We start from the raw sequence: 23940 nt of genomic DNA on the forward strand, positions 1-23940 counted from the left end.
AATATCATCTAAATTCTAACGTGAATTTAAATTATAACTGTGTCAGAGGCTATTGTACCAAGAGGTAATATTTTCTAAACTGTCTTCTCTTCCCCATTTCCCCAGCTCACCCATACATCCATGATTTCACTGGATCTAGTATAAAACCAACCACAAAACAGGAGTATCTAGCACTACAATGCTTCAATGATCTACCGTTAGAGCACTTTGCACCAACACCACGTGGGCTTAGAGGGTCATCTACGTCTTTAGGGTCTCAACCTGCCAGGGATTGAAAATGACCATAAGTCACAGAACTTTATCCTGCCTCTGGAACTCAGAGGCTGCAGGGTTTGAGGGCTTTGCTCATTGTTTCGTTCTGGAGGTCAGGTCACTTAACCTGCTTAAGCCCCCACTTCCGCACACCCACACAGTTTCTATGCCAGAGAATGTGTTTAAGCTGTGTGTGACCCTTGTGGGGTTGGGGCAAAGCTCTGGAAGTCCAGAAGATTCTCTTTTTGAGAAGAGCCTGGCAGTCACACACCAAAGCAAATCAATCCGCATAGAACTGTTTCCTTTTGCATGAAGGATTCTCTAAGTGAAGTACTAGAAGTAAAGACTGCTGCCCCTCCCAGGCCCTGAGATCCCCAAGGCCAAACTTGCCTAAGTGGGAGGTTTGTCACTGGGATCCTAGGACACAATTCAGAGGGCTCGTGAATTAGTTGGATGTGAGGAACAAAAATCCATCTTTATTTGTAGTAAACTCTTTCTGAAATATGATAACTTTTCTCCTTTAAATGTGGTCCCAAACCACGTAGTATTATCAGTCAGTACCTGTGATTTAGTCACCAGTAGAAATCACAGATAATTTTATAGACCATGACACTTGTCCCAGATATCTCAAAATATTTGCCCTCATCTCTACTCCAGAATTATGGTAGTTATTCAACCTGCAGTAAGACCTAGTTATTTCATGTTTAATAAAGAAGCATATATGTTATTATATGAGATTTTTTTAAAAAGATTTATTTATTCACGAGAGATACAGAAACATAGGCAGAGACCTAGGCAGAGGGAGAAGCAGGCTCCCTTTGGGGAGACTGATGTTGGACTCCATCCCAGGACCCCAGGATCACAACCTGAGCCAAAGGCAGACGCTCAACCACTGAGCCACCCAGACACCCCTATTATTTCACAGATTTAAAAGAATATCCCAATAACTGTATTTCAATATAATCAGATTTCTTTATAACCCAATGTATTTTCTTTTAGAAGTTTTATTTAAAGATCCATATTCTGAGATGGGTCCATTAACTTCACCAGACTGCCAAAGGGGTTCATGCCCAATAAAGATTAAGAACTTCTGCTCTAAGTGGGGTTAGAATGGGGCTTGTAAGTGTTCCTAAAGGTCTGTGTCAATGTCACTTTATTTACACATTCCTGAGATTCAGCCTCTAGCTCATTGAGCTCTTCCTAACCAAATATGCCAAGGAAGAAGCTGCATCTGTATAAACATCATCCAGCTCAAGTGTCAGGTTTCCTCCTCTTCTTCACAGTTGTTTGAAGCCAACAGCTAATGGCACTAGAAGGATCAAATATCCTGTATGGCTGGATGAAGGGAGGGGAACTTCTGTGGAATTACAACCCAGGCATTTTGGTTGAACCCTGCGAACTTGTTTGCTTTCCCTAGAATTAAGTGCAACCAATAAGTGGTCTGAAAATGAAAGAATAAGTCACAAACCCGTAAGTTGTTGCTTTAATTTTCTCAATATGGAATTTGGGCATCACCTAATACCTGTTTCGCACTTTGATTATGAAGAGTCGTGCTTCTGATCTAGAGCAGGCACGACGGATGGATTTCACCCTGATCTGATCAAGTTCCCACTGAGTTAGGAAGGGTTCTGAGGCCATCTCTAGGCTTAAGGAGGGAAAGATGCTGTGTTTGAATGCTGATGTCTGCTATGGCGAAGGGTTGTAGCTCTGTGCGTGTCCTGTGATTATCCTCAGTCCAGCCCTAACTGGTACCAATGGCCATCTCTACTTGAGACCCAAACAAAAATACATTCTTGAACATTCCTTTGGCGTCCCCTCTCTGTGCTGAACAGAAAGAGGAGCCTCAGTTCCTGTGACTCTTGCCGCAACTAATTGATTTAAATTGATGAACAAAGAGCATCAAACACAACATGATATTGTATAAAACTGCCTGGGATGCCCCAAAATCATATAGCACAATTAATTTGAACAAAGAAAATGTGATTTCTTTGCTTCCCCATGAAGTATGATGTCATGACTTTTGTTCTGAAACACTTTTCCAAATCTAATGCTTACTGACTCAGTTTCTTGGCTTTGTTTCTCATGTTGGCCATGATAGGCAGTTAAAGCTGCTGTGCATTTACAGAGGGCTCTGGCTTTTATGAAGCAGTTCTTAAGTTTTTAAAACACTCTCTCCTAAAAAAAATAAAAATAAAAAAAATATAAAATAAAATAAAAACACTCTCTCCTGAGACTTCTCTCAGCAGACAGGAAAGCTCGATTGTCCTCATTATTCCCATTTTACAGATAAAGAAACTGGGGCTCTGAGAAGTCAGGTGACTTAATCAGGATCTTATTGTCCGTTTAGTGCTCTCTCAACCACAAGATGTTGCCTTCCAGCATCTGCTTGCTTATATCCAAAGAAAGGCCTGGGTGGCTCAGCAGTTGGGCATCTGCCCTTGGCTTGAGGCGTGATCTGGGTTCCTGGCTCGAGTCCCGTATCAGTCTCCCTCTGGGGAGCCTGCTTCTCCCTCTGCCTGTGTCTCTGCCCCCCTCTCTCTCATGAATAAATAAATACATCTTAAATAAATCTCCTTTTAAAAATTAATTAATTAATTATTAATTTATTTATTTATTTATTTATGCGCACAAATGAGAGAGGGGCTGCACTGAGCTCGGGGCCCAACACGGGGCTCATTCTCATGATCCTGAGGTCTGAGATCATGATCGGAGCTGATGAGGAGTCAGTCACCTGACTGAGCCACACAGGTGCCCCAAATCTTTTAAAAGGCAAAATCAAACCATCATTCCTTTGTGATCAAGATATACTGTCATCCACATATCAACTCTTCCAATTTTGGCCGGATGAGAGGTGGTTTTTTTCTTTCTTTAAATTCTGCTAAAATTGGGATCCCTGGGTGGCGCAGCGGGTTAGTGCCTGCCTTTGGCCCAGGGCGCGATCCTGGAGACCCGGGATCGAATCCCACGTCGGGCTCCGGTGCATGGAGCCTGCTTCTCCCTCTGCCTGTGTCTCTGCCTCTCTCTCTCTCTCTCTGTGTGACTATCATAAATAAAAAAAAAAAAAAAAAAAAATTCTGCTAAAATAGAAGGAATCTGCTTAAGCATTTGCACTTTATCCTTCTACCAGTCCAATTTCAATAATGGGCTCCCAAGCCAGGATTCTAGATAGCTCACTAGGCATCCTAGTTTGTGATTTTTGTTACGTTTTGTTTTGTTTTGTCTTGTTTTGTTTTTGCTTGTCTTTGGCTTTTATTAGAAATGATGAAATAAGCAATTTGTCATTTAAGTATCAACTGGCTAGGAAGGGCAATTAGTCTCTGCCAGTCAAAATACTCAAGAAAAGAAGATGGATGGGATTGCTGGATTGCCTTAAATGAAACTGATTCAGGTGGTAGTTGACCAGGTAATTCATGGTTTCTAGTAATCTTATTAAACCAGTGGTTGGGACCCTTGCCCACATTTTGTCCCAGCTGCTAGTGAAATCCTCTGATCTCCCTTTACCCACACCATAACCTTGGGCTTTGGCTCTGCAAGAACAGAAGTGTTCCATGTTCCTTCTAATCTTGTACATGCATTTGTGCACCAACTGTAAGCCCGTCACCCTCAAGAACTTACAGTCTACTTAGGTACAGACAAGTTAAAGGGTCATTCTAATTAAAACAAAAAACTCTACACAGTGCATGATTATGAACCCCAGTCTTTGGGGCTCAGGGAAAATCTGGAGGAAGAGACATTTCAGCTAAAATTTTCAAGAAGAGTAGGAGAAAGCAGAGGGAAGAAGCAAGGAAACTTGTGTAAAAGGAGAGAAGGCAGGGGCACCTGGGTGGCTCCTTTGGTTGAATGTCCCACTCTTGATCTCAGCTCAGGTCTTGATGTCAAGGTTGTGAGTTTGAGCCCTGTATTGATTTCCTTCATGCATGGTGTGGAGCCTACAACAAAAAGTGATGAGAGGGCAAAAGAGTTGATTTAGGGAAGAGAGAGAGGCTCTGGAGCAGAGAATATAAGCTATGGGGTGGAGGTGGGAAAAGTGTAGTGGGAACAAAGCTGGGGGAGTAAGGGCCAAGATCATAAACAATCTCAATATCATACTAAGAATGTAGGGCCATATCCTGAGAGCAATGGGTAGCCACTCTAACATTGATTGTATAAGCTCTGCTCTGGCTTCTCTGTGGAGTTAAAGGGAACCAAACTGCAAGCAGGGAGGCCAGCCTTAACCCAGGTGAAGGGGTTCGAATCGCCTAAGTATGCTAGAGATGAAGAGAAAAGTCAGGACTCCTCAGGTCAGTGGCCCTGTGTTGTGGGCCACTCTTGCTAGCTGCCCTGCATCAGGACGTTGCTGGCTTTGAGCTGTTCTCCCCTCCCTCAGCTGCAGGCCCTGAGCACAAAGACCCTCTCTAGTTAGTAAGCACTGGGGTTGGCCACACAAAGGGAGTCTGCAGAAGGCTTCTTTTCAGGGTCTCCAGTCAAATGACCAGGTCCAGGGTTTGTAAACACATCTCATTATAGGCACCAATGCCGAGGCTAGAGGTGTTAGAAGCTTATTTTAGGACACACCAGGAAGTAAGGAAGCAGAGGAAACCATCCTGACAGCTTCGTGGAGCACCTAAGTGTTCCTGTAGACACCACAGCAACCCCAGAGGCTCAGAGCAGCCTGGCAGCCAGAATTGCTCTGCTCTGGCAGAATTGCTCTGCCACAATTGCTCTGCCACAATCAACTACCAACCCCCAAGGACCTCATAGCTTTTACTGCTTCGTGGTGTCTGCTCACCATCTTTTGTGTGTTGGCCTCAGATTCCACACCTTGGCAGCCCTAAGCATCTATCTTTCCAGGATCTCCAAAGACCAGAGATCAACTTCCCTGATAGGTCACACAGAACACTCCTGGAGAAGATTATTATTGGTTCTTTTTAGGTCACGTGCCTTTCCCTGCACAAATCACTGAGAGTGATGGGGGTGGGGGGGCTAGAGATGCACATATCACCAGAGATTTGGAGTCCTATCTCAGCCACATGTTGCAAGAACAAGTTCTCCAAGACATTAATGATCCATCAGCAAACTGAAGTAATTTTTCCAAAAATGAAAAAAGTGAAGTGTCTTTGGCAGGTACTTTGGGCTTCATGGCCTGTCCTGAAGATGATATTTTCCTAAATATGGGTAAATGCTTTCACAATTTCTTATTTTCTAGAAGAAAGTGAAACTTGAATCTGTCAAGCAGAGTATCAGCTGGATTTTTAAATAAATATCAAATCTATAGAAGTAGGTTCCACGCCGGGAGCTCGACATGGGACTGGATCCCAGGACTCCGGGATCATGCCCTGAGCCAAAGGCAGAAGTTCAGCCACTGAGCCACCCAGGCGTCCCTATCCTGGCAAATCTAAGCCAAGTAAAATGTATTGGGAGAATAATGAAACAGACAGGGCATCTCTGGCGGCTTTGAACCAGGAATCATAGGACTGGTAGGCCTTATAGCAGGACAGTATGTCTGAGCGTACACTGGGATGAAAGAGCTCTAGAGGTTCACATAGTTGGTGAAATGACAGAGGAAAGCAAGAAAATCATCTTCACAAAAGTTAGGATAATAGTTCCTTCAAGAGGTAAAGATAGGATCAGCTACCTAATTTATAGCACCCCGTGCAAAAAGCAGCATCATTTGTTCAAAGACTGTAGAGTTTCGAGACGGCAGCTACAGAACATTAAACCAAGCCTCAGACACGTCTAAGCATGGAGTCCCATGTGACTGCCCAGCTCACACACCCATGAAGTTGTCCCCAAATGAGGAAAGGAATGTTAATCAGTGAGGGGCACATAGGAGGCTTTAGGAGGCCAATAATCATGACAGTGGCACTCACTTTCAATTATTTATAAATCTTTCCTGTAGTTTTATACCCTCTCCCGAAGTGTTGTTATATTTTACAATTAAAAAAAAAAATACGACCATACCTCCTGTCCTGTGTTGATCAGACAGCGTTCAGTGTGCCAGGAGAAAAGAGTCTGAGTGGCCAAGTTCAGACTGCTGGCGGACACAGGAATAGTAATCTAATAATCATAACAAAACTGAGAAGGCCAACCGGATCAAGATGAAGGAGAGGAATGCCAATAGAAGAGCTCATCATTACTGAGATGCTCTTCTGAATTAACTCATGAAACATTCGTTATCACCCTATGAGATAGGGACCTCCGCCCTCAGCTCCCAGAGTGAGGAGTGGGTGCTTGAACTTACAACTAAGATCTCACACTGTGAGGGAGAATTCTCTAAAAGAAAAGTGGGTCTGCTGGGCTCTAGAGTGGTTGTAGGTGGCCAAGAAATACCAAAATCCTGCTACACACATCAAACAGGAGAAGAGGGAGACAGGTTTTTCTTTCTTTCTTTTCTTTTTTTTTTTTTTTTTTGCATTTAATAACCATTTGTTGGTCTCCAAAGTCGAATGCCCTATGCAAGCTGACAGAGAAACAAAGTTGAACAAGACAATGACTTTCAAGTTACTGTCCTATGTTGTTATAAAAAAGGGGGCAGGGGGCAGGGGGAAGGAAAAAACACTTCTAAGGAAAACTCACTTAGGACAAAATAATATATGAAGTGCTTAGTAACTAAAGAGGTGAGTGGTGGGCACGTCCAGGGTCTTCATCAACACGTTGCATTCCCAAGGTAGCCTCAGGCCTGCAAAGACCGACCCAGACACCCAAACCCTGTCTGAGGCCCTCTCCTCCACGGTGCATCTGGCCTCAGAGGTAACCTGGCCACAGACACCCCTGCTTTCTTGCCAGCCTGGAACAGCTGAGGAGCACGCTATCCACATTAGATTCACGGACATGCAAAGCTGCCAAAGGAGGGGGGGCTCCCCAAGAGGCAGAAATCTGGAAATGCCATTAGCGACAGATGCAGCCCAGCATGCATGTCTGCGGAGGCACCGGCTCTGGCCCTTGGGACGGAGGCTGATTCATCTCGGATCCTGACAGCCACTCCGGGCAGACCTGGGAACAGCAGGAGGGGGACACGGGCCACACGGAAGGAGTCTTGATAAAGCAGCCAGGCAACTCGCAGCCACCCCCTTGCCCCAGAGCGGGGCATGGAGGCCAGCTGTGGGACACAAGGGTGCAAGTCCTTGGAGGCTGTCTAAGCCTGACATTTGAATTAGGGACCTGCGATCCTCCCTCTACCCTTCCAACTTGGGCAAGTTACTTCACCTTTCCCGGCCTCGTTTGCCATCTGCAAACCCAGGATGCCACATTCTGGGGTCATTAGGATTAAATGATACGGAGCCACTGGTGCCCATTGTGTCTTCTGTAAAATGTGGCAATGAATGAAAGGATCTCTAAGTCCCCTTCTCACAGTGACATTTTGTGACTGTCTTAAGGCAAAAGGCCTTATGACTCTGAATTTCTATGAACAGAAATAGCTGTGTTCAATGGAAGGCCCTATCTTGGGTGTGGATTTTCACTTCTGTTTTTACGCCCATTAAAATCTCTGATGATACTTACACTCCGGCTCCTGCAAGAGACAACTCTTTTAACCTAACCACTTGAATGTTTATAACCGGTGCAGCCAAGTGTTGAATAGGGAGGAAAACTTGGAGGCTGAATTTGTCTATTTTTAATCAGCTCTACCTTCTACAGAGGGTTCATTCAGGAAGAGATCAACTGAGGCCGTAAGGGGCACACATCAATGCGAAGAAGGTCACATGACAAGAGAATTCTAGATTTAGAAGTTCAACGTGGAGATTATACTTGCTGAAAATATTCTTAATGTATATTTTAGTGGTAAATTGTTAACATTCTTTCCATATTTCCTAACCTCAGCCATTCCCTTTCCTCCACTGTGGTTAGGGGTAAAATTCAGGAATGGATAACTTTCAGAGAACTGAGGAGACAGGACTTTGCCTGTGGTCAGGGGAAAAAAAAAAAATTCAAAAAGGGAAATTTCAGTTGCTTCGAAGCTGGTTTGTGAAAAGTCAGCGCAGGGGAAGGCAGTGGGAGGAGGCCTCTCGGGGGGCCCAGCTGAGGCTCCAACTCCCCATTTGTCTTAATTTGGCTTGTGGTTCTGGAGGCCCAGGGAAAACACAAACTTGCACTAATATAGCCCAGGCAAAATATTGGAAGGAAGGACATTTAGACATTTTGTACAAACTACAGCAAATAAAAGCAATAAACTGCAACAGCAAAGGAGACTTTCCTGATGCAGGTACTGCAGTTCCTCAAAGCCAGTAAAAGAGTCCTCGGATACATCCTCAAGAAACTTGCCTGTTTATTGTGGTGTCACATTTATGACTCCCATAAGTAGCAGTCAACTAATATCATTATAAAACTCTGATTTATAGGCACTTATATTGGATTTCTCCTCCTACTGGGGCCTCACATTTGACAGGACCATGTCCTTATTTGCATGAGGAATTCCTGTTGTAACTGGGGACTGAGGCTATCCAGTGGCCAAGATGGTGACCCGTTGATGACAGTTTTACATATTGCATTTTTTTTCAGGGGCAAAAGTCACATGCATATGGTTGGATTCTTAGTAGGGGCTCTTTCCATTCTCATTATGTTGATACAAAGAATTGCCCTAGAAAAAGATCTCGAATAAAATTATGAATAAATCATTTGGACCGAGCCCAGATGGAGAAACCAACGTGATTTTTAGAAGCTGAAACCTTTTAGATCTTTCTCAGCGAGATTTTTGGTAAATTCACTCTTTAGAGACAGCAGCGAACCACACATTGGTCTTGTGAATCGTGTAGATGGGATTTGTGAGGCAGGGGACTAGGAACAGATGACGACAATGATCCAGCAAATGGTTGATTTCTGCTCCCCCCACCCCACCCCAAAAGGAACAACTACTCTTTCAGAGCCAACTCTTGACTTCAGGGCTCCCACAGTCCTGCTCTCTGAAAGCCCTGTAAAAGCTAGGGGGGGGTGAGGGGTGCGGAAGGCAATCATTTTAAAGAGATCACATTCAGTTTTATTAAAAAACCAAAACAGCTGGGGCATTGATTTGCAAGCTCTGTAATGCCATTGGTATGCCTGACCTGGCCAAGATATTAAAAAGATATTTAAGGAAATGTCAGTAAGTGTCTCAGGCACAAGCTTTGGCATATTCCAACCGCATTATGGTGCTTTGGGTAATTCATCTTCCTTTATGTTTCGCTATGCAGAGGGAAGGGAGGGAACATTTACAAGATGATTTACTGTGACACATCCATCCTAATGAAAGCATGTGCCGCTCGCCAGCACTCCTGGCTAATCTGCCCCCCCTCCCACATGCTCAGCCATATGTCCCATGCTTGGCGGGAGCAACGACTGTGTTGGTGGAGAACGAGTCCTGGGATCTGAGTAGCTTTTAACAGAAATCCCAGAAAGCTCTGAGGCTGTTGGCTCAGGTAGGAAAGCAGCAGGAAAGGGCTCATCAGTGTGGGGCTAAGTATTTTTAAAGATGCTCCAGTGGTATGACCCACAGGATGGAGGGAGATTTGCTGTCTCCTCCGAGCCCGGGAGGACTGCTGAGAGAGGAGCTCAGCCTTCACTGGGGAGACCTTCCCCTGGTGTTGCCCACCCCCCCCCAACCTGACTCAGGTTCTTTGTTGCCCGGCCCCTGGCTGGCCACTCTCCGACTTCCAGCAGCAGCCACATTCCTCAGTTGCCAGAACCTGGCATCCCAGCCTTTCCCAGCTGCACACGGGACCCCCCGCTTTGTGCAAGCAGCTGCTGCTTTGACCAAGTGTGTTTCTAGCCCCCTACCCATGGCGACACTAGCTTAACTGCTTCTGGCTCTTGGGATGAAATCAACACTTACGGAACACCGACTGTATTCTATATAAGACATGGTGCTAGGCCCCGTGAAAAGACAGCAAGAAATTTGCAATAAAACAGATCTTTGCCTCCTAAAACCTGCGACCTAGTTGTGAATCAATGCTCCCATCTTACACCCTGGGCGTGCCCTGGACGAGGGTCTTAACCTCTTTGTAACTTCAGTTTTTCCATCTGTAAGGTCGGGAGAATAATAGGACAGAGGGTTGCTGTATATAAATTAATGTGTGAAAAAAAATAATGTGTGTAAAATGCTTAGAATAGTACAGGGCACGTCATAGGCACTCAATGAATTTTAGCTAGTTGTGAGCCCTAGTTGGAAGAAAAAGGGGAAAAAAAGAGAAGTAAATTAATATGTGACTGCCATACCCCGGAATAAGAGTTTTATATATGTACACATAATGCTCCCACTATAGTAGAAGGCAGCTCTTACTATTACCCTTTCATTTTTGAGTAAGGAAGACTCTGCTAGGTGAATAACTTGTATGAGTTTCCAGTGTTGACAGAGCTCACAGTTCAGGCCAAAACCCCTGGGTGCCAAAGCCCATGAGTTTGAAAAGACAAAGAATTCCAAATGTAATTAATGTTTCCAGGACACTGGAAGATGTGTAGCAAGGAGGCAGCTGATTGAGCCCCAACGTATCACACAGGAAGGCGTTGCTGTGAGAGTTCACTTCCAAATGGAACGTCAGGGAAAGGAAGGCTGACTGGAAAAGGTGGGGTTGGAAGACGGTCCTGAGGGATGAGTGTGATTTTGGAAGGGTAGCAAAGGCCCGTTGACCAAGTGAGCAATCCTGTGGAAGGAGAAAATTGCACCATCTCTCAGAGACAGAGCCCAAACTGGTTGACCAAAGCCAAGGGCTCAGGAGAGTCTAAAGATGGCAGGTTTTTGCACACTTTTCCACTGGGGGTGAACCGGGTGCCTCGGTGGTGCCTGTGAAAGGTTTGCTCTGCTGGAATAATAAGCTGGAGAGTGAGAGTCAGTGAGGGCCCAGTGCAGCCCTCTTCACCACAACTATCACCGGTCTCCTTGAGGGTGGCGGCAGGGAAAACAGATAAACAGCAAACCAATGACCTAGACACAAGGGTGCCTGAAAAACATGAACAGAGAGGCCCTTCCCAGAGGTCTCAGTGGGGCTGGACTCTGCCGTCAGGGACGGAATCAACCTCTGCAGCTCTTGGGGATGCAAGCCCCAAGGGGGCAGGGAGGGAGGTGCGGTTCCTGGATTCAGGGAGGGGAGCTGGAAGCACAGGGCTGCTTGGCAGGAGCTGTGACTCTGGATGGAGCCACACAGCCAACCTGCCGTAACCAGCAGGGAGGTAGCCAGGAAAATAAATACCCCGTCTTCCCTCCTCCCTCCTCTCTCCTGCCAGTGCCCTGGGCAAGGGAGCCCTCTGTTCAGTGCATATAGGTCATCGTTCCTGGGCAGAGGACAGGGTGGAGAAGAGTCGAGAGGTGACCCAGGGGTGCAAATGGAAGACCCCCAACATAGAAGGTTTGTTACTGGGCTTAGATAACTGACATGACCCAGAGCCTGGCACACAGAAGATCCTGAAGACTTGAGGGTGATGATGATTTCTTGGTGTTTTCTCTGCTTTGGTTGGCTTGGTATTCATGTATCCAGCTCAGCCCCTCTGGCCTCACCACAATCAAAAAACGTTCTCAAATCCCTTCAGTAGCATGAGAAGTGAAGTGACTCACTGAAAAAGCCAATTGAGTTTTTTTGCCTGCAATCTTTGGCCTCTTTTTTTTTTTTTTTTTAAAGGAGGCTTGGAAATCGTCTTTTTAAAACACAACCTTTGTGATGTGTTTTATTGGAAGTTCTTAACAGAGGAAAGGGGCTTGTTTGTTTAGATTGCTATGCAACAGGAGGCATTGAGCAAATGGTGTCTCGGTTTTTATTATTTTAAACTTCACCCAGGAGAAAATTGATCCAAGTTTAAGAAAGAAGGAAGGAGTGGAATATAGGCTCTAGTGTTTTCAAAATTCTAAATGGCATGGCAAACAGTAGAACCTTCAGACAAACATTTGCATATGAAAAACCACCGTCATAATTCTCACTTCCCAGGTAAAATTAAAAAAGAAATATGCATAGTTTCATATGTATGCAAATGTTTGTCTTACGTGGTTTTTGTTTTTTGGGTTTTTTTCCAGCCTATTTATATAGATTACATGCTGAATGTAGTTTCTCCTGGAAGTTGAAAATCTATCACTTTCAACCAAACAGCACCAAAAAGTGAAGTGGTTCTGCAAGAATTGTTTTGTCCTCTCCCTCCTAGGCCGTGAGGTTCACAAAGCACTAGGGCAGATGCAGTCCCAGGTGGAGAGGGTAGAGGGACAGATGCCTCCCCAAAGTCTCACCGATCTTAAGCTCAATCCTCAGTGTTGTTTACGAAAGCTTCAAATTCCCCGTCGTGTGATTTTTCATTATGCCAAGGGGTTTCTGACTGACGCTTGTGTTGGGGCAGACTCTATCAGACTGGCAGCCTTGGTGTCGTTTCTGAATTTTCTGTCCAAGCTAGGGGAGAGAAGGACGGGAGTCGAGAGCCCTGAACTTGGTTAAAGCAGACATCTGGAAGCCAATGGTGGAGAAAGAGAGCAAAGGTTAGGAGAAAAATAACACTCGGTAGCAACCAGCAAAACAAACTTTTGTCTGGGACGACAAGAAGGCACTGCAAACGTGGATCAGGGCTCATGTGGCACCAGCTCATCTTTTTAGAAACAATGTCTTACTGCTTCAGCTAATGTTAGATTATACAAAAAAGTAGAAAGAAGTAAATACAAATAATCAAAATATTGCTACCCAAAGACTGCCAGTACTAACACTTTGACACATTTCCTGCTGGTTTTTTAAAACATGTACATGTTCTGTGTGTGTGTGTGTGTGTGTGTGTGTGTGTGTATATATATATATGATCATATATATATGTAAGATCGCAAAGAGATACGAAGAATATTTTTCAAACTAAAGAAAAAAGGGTTATTTTACCCCTCCAGTTTTATGCCTTGCATTTTAAGCCTAATGTTATATTTATGCATTTTTCCATATATTTAAATATTCTTGGAATGACTCTTTTTTTAATTTGCTACATCATAGCTGTCCTACAGATGTAGCGTGGTTTATTTCCCCAACCTCATATTGTTGGCATTCGTGTTGTTTCCAATTTTTTACTGTTTCAAGGCTATCCATCAAAATATTATTTGTAAGAATATCTTTATAATTCTGTCCGTGGGATAAATTCCTAGAAGGGAAATTACTGGGTGACAAACACTTAAAACATAGGTCTCAAACTGCCATCTCAGAAAGTAATGCCAACTCTTGGTCTTGTGGGAGCATTATGAAAATACCCATTTCGTTACACTCCACCAATCCTGAGAATTATCATCTTTAAAATTCTTTACATATTTGAGAGGTGGAAAGTGGCTCCTTGATATTTTAAAATTTCATTTTCTCTCTCAGTATTTACTTGCCGTGCCAAACCAGCTTAGCTATCTTTGAAAAAAAAAAAAAAAAACTAGCTTCCTTGTAAGTAGACCTTGGACTGCCAGTTCCCTGAGAAAAGTCAACTTCCATGGGACATGGGAATACACCCTCTTAAAATAAATGTCACAAAATCCCCATCAGCCTTAATTTTAATAATAATGCCACAATGAATTCTCTCCTGTCACATTTTATAATACAGTCATACCAGCTTTCAAAGGCTGGTGTGCCCTGAAATTACAAACACAGTCTGTGGCAGGAGACACTGGCAATTCTCCAGCCCAGTATGACAAGTGAGCATCTCTGTCACTCCGAGCCCACAGGGTGATGGAACGGGGACATGAGACCAAGTGTCACGGGTATCCAACAGCAACCTGACACTTGTTCACCCCTCACATGTCAGGGGTTCCTAATCTTTGTGCCAATTACCCCTTTGACAGTCAGGCGGAGGCTACAGATCCCGTCTCAGAATAATACCTTTAACTGCATACAAGAAAATGCATAATTATAAAGGAATCTAATTACATTGAAATTTTGTTATCAAAATATTTACAAGAATCTGTGGCATGGTAATATATGTGCTTATATTTATTAAACACTAAATCACAAGATTAGTGGGAGATCTAACTACCATAACTGCAGAGTGGTAATGAGAGTAAAGATATTTCAAGATATCTACCACAACTAATATAATATGAGAATACTTATTCCTTCTATTAGTGACAAAGTCCAAGTACTGCAAAAACTGTTGTGGTTTGTTGCCTACATTTGTAATGAAGGAAATGCTCCCTTTCAATGGGAGGTTGATAAAAGACGCAGCTTTTTTCCCCATCGTGGAATGCCCGAGCTCTCTCCGTGGACCTATGGTCACATGAAGTGCTCTGAAAGTTGGAAATTATGTAAATGCACTATCTCCACCTCCTCCCACTTCTAGAAATGTGACATTTTCTCTGGGCCCTATCCATTATTTTTCTTGCTCTAATTACTACTGTTCTGGGAAGCTGTTGGAACAGGGTGGTAGGGTTGGCCACAGTGGAAGATCTTAGTCAAAGAGTTGAAGCCACTGAGTTAAAAATACTGTACTTGATGGAGTTGTAGACCTGTGTACTCTGATCACAGGCCATGCCCAGCACTGCTCTCTTCCCCGTGCCTGCGAGTCGGCTCTGACCACAGCTTTGCCACTAACCAGCCGTGTGATTATGAAAAAACCTCTTGAGATGCCCCTCTGATTTTCTTAATTCAAAAACATCATTCAGAAAAGACAGTCCTTAAGTTCCTCTTCCAGCTCTCACAATAGGTGACTTTAAAACTTCCATTGTGTTTTGACGATTAATGTATCTTTCCAAAAGAGTTCTTTAGCATCCAGAACAGAAAGCCTTAACTGTTCTCTAAAAGTTTTTTTTTTTAATTTTTATTTATTTTTATTTTTTTTTGTTCTCTAAAAGTTTTTATCCCTTTCTCTGTCACTGCTTGTCCCTTTCTCCATTATTTCCCCTCATTCTTCTTTTAAAACAAAGACTTTGTCTTTTCCTTAAAGCAACAGAATGTGAATTATGTTGATTTTAAAGAAGAACTCCAGGGACTCCTGAATGGCTCAGGGGTTGAGCCTCTGCCTTTGACTCAGGTTGTTATCTTGGGGTCCTGGGATCCAGTCCCACATTGGGCTCTCCATGGGGAGCCTGCTTCTCCCTCTGCCTATGTGTCTGTCTCTCATGAGTAAATAAAGAAAATCTTAAAAAAAAACAAAAAAAAAAACCAAAAACCTCCAAGTTTGTCTGGATCTTCAATTTCTTCACCAGGTCTAAATGCCTAGGACAACCGGTCTACATTTCAGCCTTGGTTTGAATGTTCCCCAACCTCTGTTCCTAAAGCATCCTTGCTTCCTCAGGAGGTGAGCTTTTCCTTCATGGGCTTTTTTTCCCCTGAGGCCTGAGGCAGGAACTTCTGAACTTCCTATGTGTTGTTGCACCGAAGAAGTGGAGTATTCTATTCTCCTACTCAAATGGAGTTTATGGGGTAAATATTTCTATGAATTTTTCTTCCTAATCACCCAACACTGTTAAACACTTGGCAGTCTGCTCTGTTCAGGCAGTCGAGGCCAGACTCAGGGAGAGCCTGAGCTTCAGGTGTCAGAGTGAACAGGAGTGCTGGGTAAATGAAGGGGCCTCGCAGGAACACCATGGGCCCCTGGGGCCCTAAGAATACTAACAAGGCTGAAGGGAGAGGCCCAGAGGCAGCCCTGCTCTTGGCAAGCCCAGGCAGGGTTCCCTTTGATGTGAAGTCTTGCTTGATACTGCTTTGTGTGTCTGCATTTGTCCTTGGCAGCCAGAAGGCAGTTCCTGTCCAACAGTGAGGTGCCCTTGTGTATTGCTGCCATCCACTGAAACAGAGATGCATGCAAGCAACTCCCAGGGTGACAGGGGAGGAGGGAGGGAGGGGAGAAGCTGGGCTTGGTGGTGGGGGTGGGGAGGACACTCAAGGAGAGCCCAAGTGCCAAGGATGTTAGCAAGGAAACTGAGACAGTCCTGGGAGTTTGCACCACGGTTCTTAAAACATTTTACCTTAAAGTAGGAACAGTTTGAGAGGGATGTGGAGTAATTAGGAGAAAAATCTTGAGAGTTATTTCCTTGGATTGAAACACAAAGAGGTTTAGAAATACAGATCGCAATTGCCTCAAGTTGGTCTGGGCCAAACAGAGGCCTACGAATGTTAATTATCACAATTGGCTTGACTTGTCTTAGGTTCTGTAGATACTATTAATGCTGTTCTCTATATGTTTCCAGTTCTCTGCCCTTTCAAGCAAGCACAAGGCGGAATGAATTTCTGGGTCTCCTTGTGGTTGGATAGGACCATGTGACTAATTCTAGCCAAAGAGTAGAAGTGATAAGGATCTCTTCCAGACTGGAATATTGAATTACCAATGCAAAACCCTCCAGAGCTTTCTTGCCTCTTTGGAATGGGGACCGCCAACATTTGAGATGGTAGCTTCACCATCAGCCTGAGTCTTCAAGTACCTATATTTGTCAGACTCCTCCTGCCAACCCATAGGAGGTAAGTAGCATGAGCAAGAAGTCAACTTTTTGGTTTAAAGCCCCTATGATTTGCCAGCTTACAGGAACATAACCTAGACTATTATAATTGCTGAAGGCCCAGAAGACTCCCCTTCCCTTGTCCTGATATGCTCATAGAGATTAAATATTGAATTATATTGAAGAGAATCCTCAACTTCCTTGGGAAAGCATCCCCACCTTATTGAGGCAATGGGAGCTTTCACAGCAGGGAATTTCTCTATGGAGTCGCCCTGAGGTTGAGTGACTACCACTGCATCTCAGAGCCTCAAGCTTTGAGGAGCCCAAGGTGTTACAGCTGAGAGCCATGACAGTCCCAGAAGATGCAGGAAGATGTTCATTGAGACTGGCTTAGCCTAAAGGGAGCCAAGAGAGAAACTTCATCAACTATAATGTATGAATCAAGTGTCTGTTTTCATATATTTCTGTGGTCAGAGGACTTCAGTCCCTGAGCAGGTTTTAATGCGAAAGTGGGAGAAAAAAAAAAGAAAGAAAGAAAGAAAGAAAGAAAAGAAAAATATGGTTGGAGAAAACTCACAAACTACAAAGAGCCCCGAAAGAATACTGGCTGAAAACCAGAAGCGATGCAGTTTACACTACAGAACATAATTGATAGCCCTGGTAAGGCACATAAGGGACATTGGTTGGAGCTTTGTGCAAACTATAAAAAGAGCTGTAGTTAGTCCAGAGAAGTTTCAAGGAAGATGTTGTTTTCAGGAACTACTGGACTTTTAGAGAGAAAACTAGAATGGTGGGTCAGGAGAAGGGCAATACAGTCTGAAGCCCTTCTTGAACAAGGATCTAGAAGCCAGGTCAAGGTGACTTTACAAGAGGCATTATGGAAGCTTGGCCTGAGGGGCCCAGTGGGTGTTACATTTTCAGGGAGTCATAAAGATGGGGGTGGGGGGGAGTCAGGTGGTCAGGGGTAAGCTGATAGAGAAAGAATCTTAAAAGTAAAGTAGCTAATGCTAAGAGAAGTACTCCAAGCAAAATGATCCTGGCAAAGTGGGGCAAAGTGACAAAAAACATGACATCAGTAGGATCAAGATTATCACATGGGATGGGGGTGGTGCTGGGACCTGAGAATAAAAGAGAAGGAAAACAGCAAGCTTTTAGGAGGGAGAGGGGATAGTTATGGCGATGTGACCTGGAGTGCTAAGTGTCCTCCCATATCCTTTTTTGCCTCCTCCCCTAAGATGGAACCTCCCCACCCTACCCCCCACCTCCCCATTTTTAGCTGAGTACACAGCTGCACAGAATAAAGATTACATTTCACACCTTCCTCTTCAAGTAGATGTGACCATTGGGAACAAAGGAACACGAGCAAAATGTCACATATGGTTTCCTTAAAGAGCAGGCTCTTAATCTTCCTTCTCCCTTCCTGCTGCCTGAAATGCAGATATGAGAGGGCAAGCTAGAGCATTCAGCTTGGACAATTAAGTGGGAACGTACCAAAAAAAGAGTAAGGACAAGAGAAAAAAGCTCTGGTTCCTGGTGGTCATGGAGCCCCCAGACCATCCCCAGATTGTTTACCCATGAATTTATTTATGTGAGAGAGAAAGAAATATGCGTCTACTTTACTTAAGCTACTGCTAGAGTGAATTTTTTGTAAAAGCTGAATCTCATCCGTATTGATTCAAGAAGTAGCTCGAGTACAATGACAGGTGATTTTTATGTCCTCCTTTCTAAGTTTGCATGTTTCCCAAGCTTTTTGACAAGGAATACACATTATTTTTGTAATCAGGTGAAGTGTGTGTTTTTTAGGATAGATGTAAGAGAAGGCCCAGAACAGGGGCCTACACAGACAGAAAGGCACACGGATGCCCCTTGGTAGTGCAAAAGGACCTCTGACTTGAATTTCTTTCCTTCCATCCCATAAGGAGTTGTCCTTGAAAGACTATGTCTCTCTGCTTTGCAAGTTTCCTTGTCCCCTGTTCCCGTTGGTGGTCACTGCAGGAAACAGAAACCATTTTAGGTATTTCGAGTAGAAAGGAATTCAATACAAGGAATTGGATGCTACAACATCACTGGAATCGCTACGGAAATGTGATGGTGCCCTGCTAGATGGAAAGAGCATGCTGCTCCTGTCACCCAGTATATAACCTGGTATCTGTGAGCCAGAGGTTAGGAAATCACTGTCAACACCCTGAGGTCAAGGAACTGCTGCCAATTTCACAGTTGCCCCACATTCACTGAAGCTGGTCACTAGACAGTGGGATGGGAAGTCTGTCCACAGCAAAAACTCATTTCTGCCAGAACCTCCCACTGCTGTAGAAATAAAAATGACGTCCACTGGCATTTCACCTTCTAAATCCCATAGGAGGCATTTTAGACCCTAGCAGAAGAGAGCCTGAGAAGCCCACTTGCTACCCTTCCAGCCCCTGTGCGCAAAAGGGGTGGATATGAATACCGAGGGCCAGCCAACCTCATCTGGTCCATCCCTTGGTGGTTCCCTCTAAGGTGTCGGACATTCTTAATAACTTTCTCAGATGGCTTCCCTGTTGATAAATTTCTCTACAGACGGTTTAAAGAGATCACTGAACACTTATTCCATACGAACACTGTGTTAGGCGCTTCGGAGGGCGCGGAGTGATAGCACGGTTCCTATCATCGCATACCTCTTCCACTCGGGAAACATATGTTCAGCATCCAGCAGGTACTCAAGAGACCATCGGTAGCTCCTCATTATCTGCCAAATAAAGTTAAACTGCCTTCATTTAAACCTAACAGACTCTCTAGAATCTGACCTCAACTCATGTTCTCAAACTTTATCTCTTATTTTTCCACTAAATGAACACTTATGGACCAGAAAAACCGGATTGTTTTCTATTCTCTATACATATGTTTCTCTTTTCTGCCACCAACAATTTAGCCTCACTGTTTCTCTTCCCTAGAATGTTCTTCTTTCCATCTCCCTGTGTCAAAGTGCTGCTGATCCCTTAGCGTCCAGCTCAAATGTCACCTCCCCTATGAAGCCTTTCTTGATACCTTACAGCTGGAGATAATCCTTCATATCAGAATCCCTGGAACTTGATCTATATTTCTGCCATGGGATTTAAAACAGTCCACCTTCTATTACAGCTTTTTATATAAACATCACTTCTTCTCTAGTAGACCATGAGCCCTAGAGGAGCAAGGATTATTTTGTATTTATTTTTTGATCCTCCATAGTACCATAGTGTTTAAGTGAATAAATGTAAACCTCAAAGACAGTTATTACTCAAGAATTTTATAATCTAACAATGAAAAATATTTAAGAAGCACCATCAGTTTCTGTTCCTTAGCATATGAAATCTGATCCTCTTTGCCCAGAATTTCATGCTTCCCCAACTGACATCCCACCTCCTACTTCTTTAATTTTCTGTGACAATAAATAAGCATTTTGTTCTCCCTACATGTCTTGTTCATTTCATTTTTCTGGTATTCTTGTAACTAAGTGTGTAATTTGTGTGATGTTTTTTCCATGTGTTACAAAACCCCAAAGGAGATGGGAGTGCCTCCTTAGTGTCTATAGCATTAAGAAACAGCAAGTTGTGTTTCTGTGTTTCTACTCTAAGCCAACAATGCACAAATGGTAGCTTTGATTTATAAATGAAGAATATATTTCACAGGTACATTTTAAGATTTCACAGCAAGTAACCTATTTACCAATTCTTTTCATTTATTAATGCCTCCAATTATAGAACAAGTCATAGACCTTAACTCTTTTTATCAAACATGGATTCAATATAAAAGCATTGTAATTAAAGAGTCCCTTTTTGCCCAATGTAGGCTTCACCCCCTTCGCAAAAAAGTGTTTGTAAATGTTCTGGTTTCCTTTCTTAGCTATGTGCTGTGACCCTTGGTCCTCGAGTGCCTAGACCATGGCATCTAGTATTCCAGTCTTCAAATGGTAAGAGTTCAAATAATGCTTATTTCAAGTAATTATAATTGAAAATAGCATGAAGTAAGTTGTCACTGATTTCTTTGTGCAAAGCTGCCCTTCCAATTATTACCTAAGCAAACCACCACCCGCTGTTCACTAGAAGAATTTTTTCCCTCTAACTATTGCTAAAAACACACATAAGTCTGTTATATGAAAAATAACATGGTCTGGGGCTACAAAATGAGTAGGCTCATAACCAGCAATAGCGTTACATAAATCTGGGTTGCACATACAATCACAGAGATAGACAAAGTGCTAAGGGAATACAATGGAAAGAATGATTACCTCTTCTTGGGGGCTCATCTCCACCAGTCAATGGAGGTTTATCCATCAGGCATTTGTCTTTGTTATGCCTCTGAATTTGCATAAGGAGCACTTAGCCCTCCTCTGTTGCTAGTTGGTTGTGAAAGCAGGTACCTGCCCTTATCAGCCATGCAGACTTTTGTGCTCCAGGTAGGTTTGTGCTGGAGATTACAGGCTGTGGATATATGCCTGTGGATCCATTCTTATTCAAAAACCAGTTGTGAGAAATAATATTTACAAAGGAGTGGTTCCAGGGCATTGCTGCCCATTTATTATTCTAGGTAGACTAAATGCTACTCTTGGATTAAACCAGGTCATAATAGGGCTGTGAACTTGACTTGTTGTTTTAATTCCTTGTAGACTTCCTTTTTTTCCAAATTTGTGCCTTAAGCCTAAGCCATTAGCCTAAAAAGAGAAAAATTAAGTTCCATGGAACATGATGGAAATTCTTGGCGCATTTACTGCAGGGGTTTATGCTTAGGGCATCAGCTGAGGTGCCAGACAGTATCCTCCTTTTAAGAACACCCAGGAGTGAGGCTGTTCAAGGGCAGGAAAACCTGCTCTTTTTGTGTGTGGAAGACACCAACCCAAAGCCATTTCCAAAGCCTTCACTTTGCCCTCCTTTTTCTACAAAAGCCAAAAAGATAGATGCTTGGCTTTCCAGCCTCTTTGGGGCAAGGAGTAATCACATGATCCAGTCTGGCCATCAAACATAAAAGGGAATCTGCAAAGAAGTTTCTTGGATGGCAATTTTCCTGATGAAAAAATGTAGTCCTCACTTGACTTGAGGCAATGAGACTGTAAGAGGGGAAAATCAACACCCTAAGGACAGTGGAAAAGACAGGAAAAGCCTGGATCTTTGATAGCAAGACTGAACAACTGCCCTCCTCTAAACTTCTTGCTAAGTGAGAAAAATAACCACCAATGGTATGTAGACCATTATTAGTTGGCCTTTCTGTTACTTGCAACCTAACACGCCCTAACCGATAATCCAACAGCCAGACTGGTTTCCATTTTATACCTTGTTATAAGCCTTGTAATTAGGCATGCCTCTTGTCTTAGCTTTGGCTCCCCGGGGAGGTTACCAAATTGTAACCCTGTCTACATGAGACCATATGCTGTTAATTTTTGTCTCTGTATTGGGAGGTGTTTATTTGGTTTTTAATATTTTATTTTTAAGTAATCTCTACACCTAACATGGGGCTTGAGCTCACAACCCCAAGATCAAGAGTCCCATGCTCTACCGACTGAGCCAGCCAGTTCCCCCTGGGTTGGTTGTTTGTTTGCTGATCTATGTTTTCCTTTTACCCCACTACCTCCAAGTACTTATTTTGCAATTCTGTTTATGCATTAAAAAGAGCAACTTTCTTTTCTAGTACACAGCAAGGTATAAATACTACGAAAGCAAACCAAAAACTCAAATTCTGCTGGAAGACTGAGGAAGTCGTTTTAATAAAGATTTCTCAGGGGCAACATCTGTGTCTCACCCTTTAGTTAAATTCAGTAGCTCCAATTAGTCCTCAGAGTGTAACTGAACCACATCAGCAAGTAGTTTAAAGAGTGGCATACCACATATTGTATCTCTATTAAATTCAGAACTCGAAGGTTCTCAACTACCGGGAACACAACTTAGACTTCAGAAGATCTGTAAACCTCCTGATAGAAACAAAATTTTGTTGGGACCCAGCAGTGTGTGTTTTTCTGGGTAAAAATCTGAGGCTTTCCTCAAATAGGCAGTCCGTTATTCTAAAAAATGTCAAGAATGTCTGGGCCAAAGTTACCCTAACCCTTTTTTGAGTCCCATTCCCACCTGCCCCCAAACCAGAGTGACCACCTTGGTTTTTGCTTTTCCGTCAGGATCCGGAAACTTCTGTCAGAATGTTGACACGTGCTTTGTTCTGGGCGTGCACACTCAATAAATGTTAGTTGACTTGCATTGATATTTAATTATTTACACTGCATTTGGTGTCTGGAATGGCAGTCTCCAGTTGAACATTCTGGAACTGTGAATCCATCCGCTGCATCCCCATGGGCTTGGCGTGTTGTAGACACACAAATCAAAGTAGTGTGAGGGAGGAGAAAAATCCTTCCCTTCTAGGATAATGCATTTTTCATGAGAAACAGGTCATTACAGAACCAGTGCCTAGAGCTTGCTCTCACTCCACCTCTCCATCCTTTCCCTTGTCAATTTATTCTACTTCTCTGTTCGTCTCTCAGCGTCTCCCCTCTGCTTTATTAGTCGGTATTTGATTATTTTACCGTCTCCTCTTTTTCTGATGTATTTAAACGATTTCTACATAACATGTACCTTTGAACTCTTTTCTTGCGGATCTAACTTTTGTTCCTTTTTCATCTTGGGGGCATCTGTCTCTTTGTTAGCTGTTGCACATTATCCTGTCACGTTCCAGTTGATGCATTGCACAGATTTTCTCAAACTTATCATTTCAATTCCCAACACATAACAAGACAATGCTCATATCCTGTTTTTCCATGATACTTTGATTCTCCCTGAAGATTTAATTTTACTGCCCATTGTAATATGTTCCTATTTCCTTTTAAGTCTGTGAATATAGTAATTTACTTGTACCAGTTTTCTATCTGTTATGCAAATTCTGTGGCAATTTCCTCACAAGTGATGGACTTGAGGTGATCAATCCATCACATTTCTTAGAGCAGCTTTCTCTTCTCTGGTTATAATCAGGAGTGGGTTTAAGTAAGCTAGAGATTTTTGAGGAAGAAGATTTATGTCATGAGAGAAGTGACTCCTGTGGGGAGTTAGGGAATATCTCAGTAAAAACTTCTTTCATGTTTCTGTTGAGAGGGTTTGTTGTTGTTGTTGTTGTTGTTGTTGTTTTAAACTAGCTAAGTTATAATTTTTACCAAAATTTAATTACATGCAGAGAGTAAACATCTGGAAATCATCCTGGGTAATCAGCGTGAACTCATATGGTGAATCAGAGGCTTATATTATATGCCAGAGTTTAGAGATTACAATCTTAATGATCTGTACATTATTCATAAGTCTTTGTTTTAAATCTGTCTGTAAGAAATAATTAGAATCCAAGGCATTCATGAAACAGGAAACTTGCCACTTCTTACTTTATTTCTTACACAT

General features: G+C 43.1%; 1 long non-coding RNA gene across 1 annotated transcript in view; it reads right to left on the reverse strand.

The window, feature by feature from the left end:
- LOC118352094 (uncharacterized) overlaps positions 1-20980 on the reverse strand; it is a 41084-nt gene extending 20104 nt beyond the window's left edge. The window contains exon 1 of the long non-coding RNA XR_004808634.2: positions 20808-20980. This is a non-coding gene — a long non-coding RNA (uncharacterized LOC118352094). The remainder of the gene's footprint in view (positions 1-20807) is intronic.
- Between the last annotated feature and the right edge of the window lie 2960 nt (positions 20981-23940).

This window comes from Canis lupus, chromosome 23 (assembly GCF_003254725.2).
Source record: "Canis lupus dingo isolate Sandy chromosome 23, ASM325472v2, whole genome shotgun sequence".
Classification (NCBI taxonomy): Eukaryota; Metazoa; Chordata; class Mammalia; order Carnivora; family Canidae; genus Canis; species Canis lupus.